Source organism: Typopeltis vanoorti, chromosome 6 (genome assembly GCF_054136105.1).
Source record: "Typopeltis vanoorti isolate ZY-2024b chromosome 6, IOZ_Tvanoo_1.0, whole genome shotgun sequence".
In the NCBI taxonomy this organism is placed as follows: Eukaryota; Metazoa; Arthropoda; class Arachnida; order Uropygi; family Thelyphonidae; genus Typopeltis; species Typopeltis vanoorti.
Window position 1 is genome coordinate 63,943,670 of NC_143554.1, and position 11,064 is coordinate 63,954,733.

Sequence of the window (11,064 nt, forward strand, 5' to 3'; positions counted from 1 at the left end):
TATTTCAATTTTGGTTTCAATCGGATCATTTTTAGTAGAAGAACCGGCCAGATGGTACAAAATTATATGTTTGTTTTTTTTATGGCGTAGAGATATCAAGGGTCATACTGCGCCAGGACACAGGCATAGCAGTATATATGATAACTGGTTAGTAGGACAATCACAAACATCAATGCCATTGACGAGGTTCGAACCCCGCAGCCTATTGGCTGGAGAGCGTATATGCTAACCACTCGGCCAACCTTGCCGGCAAAATTATATTTTACTAGACCCTTCGGTACGCATGCCACACTAAAATGCGACTCTCCAACGCATTGTCACTTGTTACCCATTCTTAATAACTCAAGTTACTTTAAAAAATCATGCATTAAATATCTTGCAGTAGTAGCATAAATATGCACTGATTACTGTACATACGCAGTATTTATTATTACTATGGAAAGAAGGAAGCATGAGGTCACACTTGTCCAAGTGTGACCTTTATTATACAGAAAGATAAATGACAAGAAACCATCTGTTAAGAGCAAGTAAATCCAAAAAGGATCCAGATTCACTTAGTGCCATAATAAATAATATCGATTTTCCTATTGCATAAAGGACTTTTTTTATGATTCTCTCCGATCATTATTCCTGTTCAATTAATGTTCGGTTTCAAGCAGATAATAGGCATCTTTTTTTGATTTATCGTGTCAAATAATAACAGCAATTGTATATCTCATGTAAAACTGAAATGATATGGAAAATATAGTACAGTACGGTATGCTGAAAGAAGGGAACACTAGTAACAAACACAGATAAAGAAGAGCCCGAGAGACATGCTTTCGAGAGGGCTCTTTTCGGTTTAAGCAGAGTGGCCCAACATGTGTAAGATTTTATGAGAAATGGCCAGTTCCCGGTATGTTGTCACTTGCACATTACGACAGCTCTGCTACCAAGATGGATCTCACACGACTCATTGAACACGTGCTCTGCTGGGTCCAGTTAACATAACTTCGCATCGCACAGATTCCTGTAGGAAGTAGCTCAAATAATAATTCCTCTGCCAATGACCTCGGCTTGATGGATGACAGTGGATTTAAAGATTGCTTTGGTTTATAATCCAATCTTTGAGTTGCAACCGGCTGCATTTATCAGCATCTTCGTTAGAGTTACGTCAGTGACGTAAGAGCGCACATCATTTTAGTGGCATTGTTAAATGACAAGTTCACATTATCTACCACAGCGCGGTCGAGTCAAACGGTACAAAGTCAGACAGCTGTAAATCTATCGAAATATAAAATATATGACCGTCTTCTTCGTTGACGCTTATCTCAACTTGAGAGGGGGAGGGGAGAACTCAAAGAGAGAACCGGGAATATTAAAGATATCTTAGATTTCGCGCCAACAGTCTTCTCTAACGAAATTAAATGTTTCATATCTAGCGTATGCAGGTTTTTCAAAGTGAATGTATGTAAGAGTGAAATCAAATATTCTGAAGGCAAACTAAGATCCTTTTCTACTCCACTTGGAAATACACAATGGAACATGCTGGTATTCATATTCAACTGTCACCTCAAACCTCAGTCTAGTCTGCCTTTTTGGAAGCATCTGGAATTAGTTATTTTAGGGAAAGATTACGGGTTTGGTAATATATAGAAAGGAAGGATTGAATTTTCAAGCAACAGCTAATCACATCATGATATCACTCCTAATTTCGGCACGTGTCTGAGGGGGGGGGGGGAGTCTTTCTCTTTCCTATGGATCTCACAACGGGAAACACTAGAGACAAACTGAATCCTTTAGAAATCTTTGCGATATATTACGAGAAGTGTCGGTGCTGCATTTTTGGAATAATATATATATAAGTCAGTTGTTTGTAAGGTCAGGATGAAAACATTAACCTCAAGGCAGCAAGTAGGTTTCACAGTATAGTCTGATAAGATTCCATAGAATTTATTTTTCTTTCTTTAAACAGGTAATTAGAAGTAAGGCAAAAGATAATCGACCCTATCCTAATCAATCAAGTGAGAGCAGACTGTTGACAGCTCTCTAAAATTTCACACATATCAAGGAACACTGCCTGATTTAAGTACCTTTTATCTTGATTAAGGGGCCACCTTGCCGAAAATACTTCTTCATTTGCACCTAGAAATGACAGATATTAATCAGGATGAACAACGTTGTCATTCTCGCGAATCAAAGTTCTGAATATGAGAAATTAATTCGGCTTTGTCAGGAAATAAGATAAGGTTAAAAAAAGCGAAAGAAAAGAGCATAAATGATCGAATTACTAATGAATACCATTTTTCATTAGACGACATTTTAGGGCACTGTATGCCGCAAATATCGCAAAATATTTAGAAGTAATAGCGTGCACTTCGCCACTAAACTACCCAGTAGTTCCACTATTAATTTAAAAGCGGATCCCTAATATTGTGCAGAAAAGACATGAGCATTAACTACTTCTTTAAACATTTTGCTTAGCACAGGCCAGAATTTTTCGACTTAATGTATGGCCAGAGATGGATTAGTGACCATAGTAATATAGGACAGTCAGCTATTTTATTATCTGACTGTCCTATATTACTATGGTCACTTATTACTATGGACACAATTACTATGGACACAAAAGAATCATAAAAGCTAGCTTTGAATACTCATTCTCACATAATGTTCTCACGGCAAATTTTCCTTGTCTGCTCAAGTCTTATCCCAAATCAGTATATCGAGATAGAGAAAGCTTCTGCAATCCATAATATTGCTAACATGGAAGCGGAATAACTTTTGCAACGCAGAAAATACTTCTTCAGAGTGTTATTTGATAGCGAACGTGCTGCCAAAGATATCTGCTACACACTTGAATATTAATTGTATCTATTAGATACTAATGCTGTATCACGAGTCCTGTGTATGATATCTGTTAGGGTATTCTCTTGTCTGTTTTGTAGAAACAATCCCTGCCTGCCTGCCCGCGTAGAGGTTCCTCGCATTGTGAAAGAATTCTATACCCACATTTTTAATATTTGCATAGACACAAACCGTCTTGCTGAAAATAACTGACATCGATTATTTAGGAGCAACTCTGGTTACGTTTGTTAGTCTAGCACCAACAAAGTAACAAAATCAAGGATCTCAAGGAAATGACTAAGATTCTTGATCATTCCTTTAGAGCAGTGTTTCTCAAACCTCAGATATCCGCGGACCCCTTCTTAAATTTTCATTATTACCAAGTACCCCATAATTAATTACTTAAAAAATAAATTAATAATTAAAAAATAAATTAATTAAAATTAATAAATTAATTTAAAATATTAAAAAATTAAATACCTATTTTATTTGAATTTATATGTTCATGTAAACAAAAAATATGATTTATTTTTAATAGAACAAACTTTATAAAGATACTATAAAGTTTTACTTACTTGAAATAATTTATCATCAATGAGAGGAGTGAAATTGCTTATAGTGAGATAAAATTTCAGCAAAATTTGGCTCTATAGTTGTTAATTTCAATCTCAGATGCGGTTCGACATCTATAATGCGATTCCTCTTCTTCGTCTTAATATCTACAAGGGCCGAAAATCCAACTTCGCACAGATATGAACTTGGAAATAGAAAAATGAACCTTAGAGCTTTATCTGTTAATTCAGGAAATTCATTCTGTATTTGTAGTCAAAATGATGATAACGTATTCTCGCTGTATTTATTTTTTAGGAAACCATCAGAAGCTAGTTCTAAAAGTTGTTCTTCTTCTATTGACGATAGACCCTCTGGCATAAATTTGTTTTTATTGAAAGGGTATCTTATCCACTCAATATTAATGTCCAATTCAGGGAAATACTTTTCTAGATTCATTTGTAAGTTTTTTTAAACGCTGCATGATAGTAATTTTCACATCATCATCAATTTGTTCATTTGAACTTGCGAGCAATTCATGAAGAGATGGAAACGCGTCAAATTCTCCATTACCAACCCGCTTTTGCCATAACTTCATTTTTGCCAACGTGGTGTTCGCGTTATCTTGGACATGAAATAGAAATTTCCTTGCCTTGCAAAGATAAATTAAGACTATTTAATATAATAAATATAACTGCCAGGTATGCTAATTGACTGAGCCATTTCCAATTATGTAAATACTTTTTCAATTCAAACTTTTCATCAAGAAAAACTTGTAGTTTATTCCGAAGAGTTCAAATAAACGAGTAAGGACTTTTCCACGAGAAAGCCAACGAACATCGGTATGGAAAAGAAGTTGTGTATAGTTGCTTCCCATTTCTTTGCAAAGTTGAGAGAAAAGTCTGGCGTTTAGAGGACGGCCTTTAATTTATGATTTTTACAGCTTCATCAAGAACTTTTCTTAGGTCTGTAGACATCATATGTGTAGCCAAAGCCTCCCTGTGTATGCAGCAGTGTGTCGACTTTGCATTTGGTGCAACAGCTTGAATCCTTGAAACAAGCACTTTTTAGATCCTACCATGGATTTCGTTCCGTCCGTGCTTATTCCAACACAACTTTTCCGATCAAGCTTGTTTTGATGCATAAAGGTATTTATACTGTTGAATATTTCTTCTCCTGTTGTATGTTCTGGGAAGGGTTGGCAATATAAAAGGTCGTAATGAATTTTTTGATTTTTTTCGTACCTAACGAACACTAGAAGATTTGCAAAATTTGTAACGTCGGTGGATTCATCTACCTGCAACGCATAATAACGACTCTTACGTATATCGAATAAATAACAATGTTTGTTTTATATTTTCAGCCATTTCAGTGATTCTTCGATGAACGGTACTATTTGAAAGGCAAATCCGATCAAAAGATCTTTTTGCATTATCTCCGATCATAATTTCCGCTATTATTTTTGCTGCAGGCTTGACCAGTTTCACCAATTGTTTCTGCTGCACCACTTTTTGCTATTAATAGCGACACACGATACGAAGCTTCTAAAGCTAATTTGTTCACCTCCTGACACGATCGACATCACTTTTTGAGATTCTTTTAAATTTTTTAGTTTATTTTGAAAAAAGTCGACAGTGTTTGTCCTTCCTTGCATTCATTATGTTTCGATTCAAAATGAAGATTTAAATTACATGGTTTCATGCTTTCATTTTTTAAGGTTTCACCGCAAATTACACATAATGGAATAGGTTCCTCTTCATTTCCCGTCCATGAAAATCCACATTTCAAGTAATTTATATCGTACTTACGAAGTTTTCTCATCTTCTTCCTAGTTGGTTCTTTAGAAATGTCAGATGATACACCCTTATCAATTTCACTTGATCCAGATACAATATCAACATTTTCTTGTTTCTAACAGCTACTTGTATCTACTATGTTCCTCTCTTTTGTGCATTTTAAAAATCCAGTCTTTAACCAGTGATTCATACTTAAGAATTTGAAAGCTAAAAAAAATTACCGTATTTAACGAACAGTCCTTCAACAAATGGCTAGTGAAAGCAGAACAGACAGCAATGGTAGGCCAGTAGAGATAAAGCAGCTATGAAGACGTTCATATGATTGGTGCGGTATTAACAAAAGATCGCGCTACTAATTGACAAAGGCAAGCCGACAGTTCGGTTGAAATGCTAATTCTCTTCAACCGAATTTCTTATATAATATCTGAAACACATTCACTATATATTTCTTAGTTTTAACACGTTTACTCAAACAAAACCGTATGTTGCCGGTGCACCATATGGTTTTGATTGTCTACTATACAGCATTTTATGTGGGAGGGGTCATGCGATTCATTAGTTAGTGCCGTTTTTATCCAGTTATCTCTAATTGCACTGTTTGTTGAGAAATATATCACCTGCAGATGTCTCTGTACCTTATTCAGTGATACAATAGGAACGTTTTACGATCTCAAACTTAAATTTTATTCCATGCGTTAATGATGCATAGCCGAAAATTGCCACGAACCCCCTGAAGACCTTTCGCGGACCCCCGGGGATCAACTTTGAGAAACACTGCTTTAGAGGAACTGTAAAACACATAGCTAAGATAATAGACAACTCAAAAAGACTAAGCATAGTATGTGCGCTTATGAAGCCAGAATACTTACACATTAAACATTTAAACATAAAAGCACTCTCACACTTTAGCATTGAAGTTAGGAACAATGAAGAAGGGAGGGAGGTAGCAGAGTGAGGATCGCTAACACAGCAGTAAAAAGGGATGGGATCATTTGTACTTTAGTATTTCCATGTCACCCCAATGTTTTAATTGTATAGAAGCAGGCTATATCAGGAGAAATCACCACTGTCTCTATAACTTTTCATGAACGTTGGGTGATATTCAGAAAACAGAATTAAGCGTAAAACGAAGAATCGCCACACCACTGGACAAATAAAAAACAAAGGAGGGGAAGAGGATAAAATCACACGGGAAAACGATAATTCCAATGAATGCGACACATCAGCTAAAGCAAATAATGGCTTGGGAGAAAGGGATCAATCCTCAAGAGAATCGATATCCAAAATCATACAATACAGGACAACCAACACTCATTCTTTAAGCAGACATCCAAGGACGAAAAAAACGCTGGAACTACAAAAAAAATGTAACAACTACGAAAATACAATTAACTAGAAATTTCTGATTTCACAACAAAGATGAAGTAACATATTAAAGGACTAAAAAAGCAATACCCGAAGAAAATATCTCTTGTGTGAAATTTTGATGGAACTCCGATATTTCTGAATTAATTTCGCAACTCACAGCTCTTTACACACATGAAATGGTACTATACATGGAGGTTGTGGAGTATCATTTCAAAGCCGGTGTACATAAACGATTATAAAATACTTGGTACCAGAATTCAGAATAATGGTTATAAAGGATGATTCGGAAATGAAGAACACAGACGATTCACATTATACATTTAGTTCATTTAATTAGCGTACTGTTTTTGGTAAAGTTTGATTGTTGTATTGATAAGTCTGGACTTGGGGAAAAAATAAATATCAGATGGCTGCACTTCTGAAATGCGACTATCTTGAAAACGTAGTCTGTAAAGAAGCATGCCGCACGGATCATTCTTTATGAGAAAAGAAGCGAAGTTCATACCTAACTCATCAAGGTATATTTTAGAATGTCGCCTAGAGACATATCAACTAATCAGTGACCAGCAGTATGGATTTCGCCACTCACGATCTACAGCTGATCTTCTTGCTTTCGCCACTCACTTCTAGACTCAAGCCATGGAGAAATTTGGAGAAATTATTTGGTTGCCCTTGACATTTCAAAGGCATTTGATCGGGTTTGGGATAGGGTCTACTCATCAACCTGCCATCCTATGGTCTGTCTTCCCCACTATGCAAATGGATTGCCAACTTGCTCACTGGTCGCTCACTATGTGTCATGGTGGACGGTTTACTCTCCTCAGATTTCTTCACCAATGCAGGAGTACCTCAGGGTTCTGTTCTTCTACCCCCCCCCCTCTCTTCCTCTTGTATATAAATGACCTACTCTCACAGGTTTCCAACCCTACCCATAGCTTTGCCAATGGCAGTGCACTCCATTTCTCCTTTTCATTCGACAAACCTTGTAGTTCTCAAGTATTAGAATCCTCAAGATCTACCACCACCAGCGACCTGAACTCAGATCTCCTAACTATATCCAGGTGGGGAAAGAACAATCTTGTAAACTTCAATGCCACTAAAACTCAATTCTGTCTGATCTCTCGCAAGAAAGAACGTGCACCACCCCTTTTCCTTCAGTAATACTAAGATAACCAAACAAGATCAGATTTTTCTTCTTGGACTGACCTGCCCCTCTGATCTTTCCTGGCACAACCATATTTCAACTATATCTTCTGCAACCCCCAAAAAACTTGGCGTACTTTTTTTCGCAGCTTCTTCACAGCTGCTGTCTCTATACAAAACCCAAACCACCCATCCATGGAATTGCTCTCATATTTGGGGTAGTGCACCAAAATCCTCTTGCAAGAAAGTGATCGATTCCATCCAGGAAAGGGCAATCTGGCTAATTAATGATCCCTTTCTCACATACCCACTTCAATCCCCCCCTCTCTCTCTCTCTCTCTCTCACTCACACACACACACACACACACACACACACACACACACACACACACACACACACACACACACACACACACTTTCAGTTTCTGCCCTATGTCTCTTCTACAGATACTTTCATGGGCAGTGCTCTGCTGAATTGGCCACTATTATTCGCCTACTCTTCTCCATAATCATTAAAACAAGAGTCACTGCTAACCAATGCCCTTTTACAGTCCATCTTGAAATTCACCAAACCAACTTAACTGCCTCCTCTTTCATTCCATCTACTTCTGCCCTTGGAAACAGTCTCCTTCCCCACTCTGCCTTCCCCAAAGATTACAACCCTTAGCTGTTCAAGCAAAATGTGAACAGACTCCTCCTCTCTTCTGTTCCTCTTGCCCCCACACACAGCACTAATGTGCTATAGGTCTTGTGGATTAGATCTATCGTGTGTGGATTAGATATAGATATATAAATATGAGACAGGATGCGTCATTTTCAGTAGAAAACAATTTATACAAGTAATTCACGTCCTAAACGGAATTCGAATCAAGGCCTCTTCAATCTAAGGGAAAATAGCGCAGTTGAGAATGATGCGACACGGAGGCATAAATCACTGGAAGATTACATAGAAATAGTGGATATTAAAGATCCAACATTATTTCAACACTCAAATGATGTTGGCAGAGGAACAACACTTTAAATTATTTGTGCTGGAGCGATATGTTGAAGTACAAACTGCTTCAACACTCAACGCATCGTTCATGTTTAAGAGTGAAGTTTTAAATAAAAAGATCAGAGGGATGAGTTATTTGAGTGGTTTACGAAAAGGACAGCTAATTTAATAGTGGACGTCACTAAAAGGGAAAAAAAATCTGACAACTTGGCATCGAAACGTAATATTGACGATTTCAAGAACTGTTGGAAGAGTTCCAGACATCATTTAACAATAATATCATTTCCGTCAAAGTGTGTGCGTGGGGGAAAGAAGTTGAAATTATCTCTGAATAATTCTAACAGTGCCGATGCTGCTAATGCGAACGCAGTGAAAGACAAATGTAATGAAGTAAAAGAATGAATGACATCTTTTCTTTGTCATAACTCTAATGGAAGAGAGGAAAATGAAGTCGGTAAAGTTCGTTAAGTTGTTTGTATAAAGAGGTACAGCATCGACTATGTGCTACAAACAATGTATGGGTGGACGCAAGAATTTCTACGGCTGCTTACTGTACTTGGAAAAAAGACATAGTGATGAAAACCGAAAAAAAAAAAAAGTTTGACACAAAGCCAACAGCTCAATAACGTCAGTCGGTCAGTCACTTTTTTTTTTGTCGGTCAATACCGCCGGTATCACACCACTGGCTAAAGAATCAGTCACATTAAAGAGACATTCGAACTATTGTTCAATTCATACACGATGCACAAATTTCGCACGACTCGATAGGGTCTGTATCGAGAAAACTGTAAGTAATCACAACCTCAGTAAATATGAAGAGAGAGAGAGAGAGAGAGAGAGAGAGAGAGAGAGAGAGAAGATCATTATTTACTAATAGTTATGTAATTGCCTAATCAGGTATAAGGTATAGCTGACTTAGGTTTACTTAAAAGAAGAACTGACAGAAGAGGACAAATAACAAGAATTACCACAAGGGAAAGGCACATTCAGTTATAAATATGTAGGGAAAGAGTAGTATGGATGTAACATAAGCCCCTGGAATTAAACTTTTGTCTCCATATACATACAGTAATCTTCAAATGTATTCATGAAGTTGGTTATATTTTGGATTGGTTTGGTTTGAATTACGACATAAGCAATTTTATGAGCCCAGTGTATTATGCCTGTTAAAACGTGTGTTCTGGCTAATTTCTCTGTTTTCTGGGAGATGAAAAACCCTTCAATCTCATTACGAGACAACTTCATTCACTTTTAGTTGAAAAAATCTCTTATAAAAGTTCTTTCAAGTCCCAGATGAGAAACAAACCCAGGTCTTTAGAGTTTTTGTTTTTGAAATCACTGTGAAAAAACAAGAATAGGGCACAAGTGTTCAGAAAGTATACGTGATATCAACAAAAGATAAGATTGGTCATAATGTTCATCGAAATTAGAGCTGGATCACCTCTCTAGACTTTTAGATAGGTGATCCAGCTCTAATTTCGATTAGATACTTATGGTATTATTTCAGAACAACTAGTGAATTTATTTATAAGTGAAGTGCAGGGGATGGTTTCAAATGATGAAAAACAAAACAAAACCTACGAACTTGTAATGCAGCAGTAAAGAAAAACGGTGAATCAGGAGACTGGGAATAGGTGCTAACCTTTGCTTACTTATAGAGAATCGATGAATCTTTATTATGCTTTTAAGGTAAGCGCCTATTCTTCTTTGCAAACAATAAAGTCAAAGATTCAGAAGCCTACGTAATGGCTATAAATGTTTGGGGCCGAGTTGCACAGAACTATATCGCATCTTAAACAAAGTCAGGCAGGTCCCATCCGTAATCCATTAATGTTGGCAGAGAACATGTTTAGAATTCCTGTAATGCAGCTTCGTCAACTGAATGGTGTAGCATTAAAGACCATCTCCTTTGTTCAGGCGAGGTAATCATATCGGTGTACTTCCATCAAGTACCCATCCAGAGGTGAGTCGATAATCATCCTAGATACATGAAGTGTTAGTGGTAGCGGGATATAATTCTGAAGTGGAGAGGGAAATTTTCTTTAATCTGGATAGACGTAACTAGACATCTAGACATTAACCATCAAGACGAGAGAATCCTAGGACCTCCACTGTTTTCAGTAACATGGAAAACTATTAATAGCATATCATGCGGAAGATGTAACGAAGAAAGGGCTGCTAAACGGCTCTATCCAGAATAGTATTGCGAGAGAGAGAGAGAGAGAGAGGTATTTTCAAAGATGTTTACAAAAAAAATTTGTAAAGATATTTTCGTATCGTTGAATAGGAGACTATAAATCGCCTATTTCATTACTATATTCAGCAAATGTTTCCAAAAGAAGGCGGTTACTTAGTCCTAATCGTGAGTTGCTTAGCAATGGCCATTTC